We start from the raw sequence: 771 nt of genomic DNA, 5'->3' as shown, positions 1-771 counted from the left end.
CGTGGCCAGGCCATTTGTCGCGGGTGCAGGCGCGCCCGCGACAAAAGGCTCCCACGGAAGCCCTGTTTTCCACTAGTGGAATTTAGACAAGTTTACAAAAGTGACTCAAATTTTAGCTAAAAACTAAAAAATAGCGACGACGTGCGTCGAAGGCGCTGAAGTCGAGGTTGTCTGCGTCGTCGCCAGGCAAGTCGAAGGACCAGTCGTCATCCTCCTCCTTTGGCGCCAGCGGCTCAGAAAGACCGGCGAGGTCGACGAAGTTCTCACCGTGGTCCATGGCGGACCACACCGCCACCTGCCTCGAGCGAGCGTCATCTGTTGGTAGTCCTCTTCGACGAGCAGACGATGATGAAGTGCTTCTCGTGGAAGTCCTTTGGGTCGTCGCCGCCACGAAGGGCCACCTGCGCCTCCGCTTCCATCTCCCACCATCGTCTCTTCACCGGTGGAGGCGACGCTGAGGGACCAGCGTCCTCCTCCTTGACGCGTCGGCGTTGGTTAGATGCCCCCAACATCCTCCGAATCGGGGCAGAAGCTATGCACCGTTGGTTGTCGTGGACAACGACACCGGCAGAAGGAGGCACGGCCGGCCGAAAGCGCGAGCTCGATGGCGCGCTCCTCTTCGAAGCGTCGCGGCCATGTCGGGCTGGTGGGCGCGTTCGACGGCTGAATTTTGTCGGTCGGCGACATGTGCGCCCGCCACTCGGCGATGAGGGTACGCGTCTCCGGTCCAGCCGGTGGCAGCAGCGGCACTGCGTAGCCGGCATTTGACAT

This window comes from Lolium rigidum, chromosome 6 (genome assembly GCF_022539505.1).
Source record: "Lolium rigidum isolate FL_2022 chromosome 6, APGP_CSIRO_Lrig_0.1, whole genome shotgun sequence".
NCBI classification, from domain to species: domain Eukaryota; kingdom Viridiplantae; phylum Streptophyta; class Magnoliopsida; order Poales; family Poaceae; genus Lolium; species Lolium rigidum.
Note: the sequence above shows the minus strand (reverse complement) of the source record.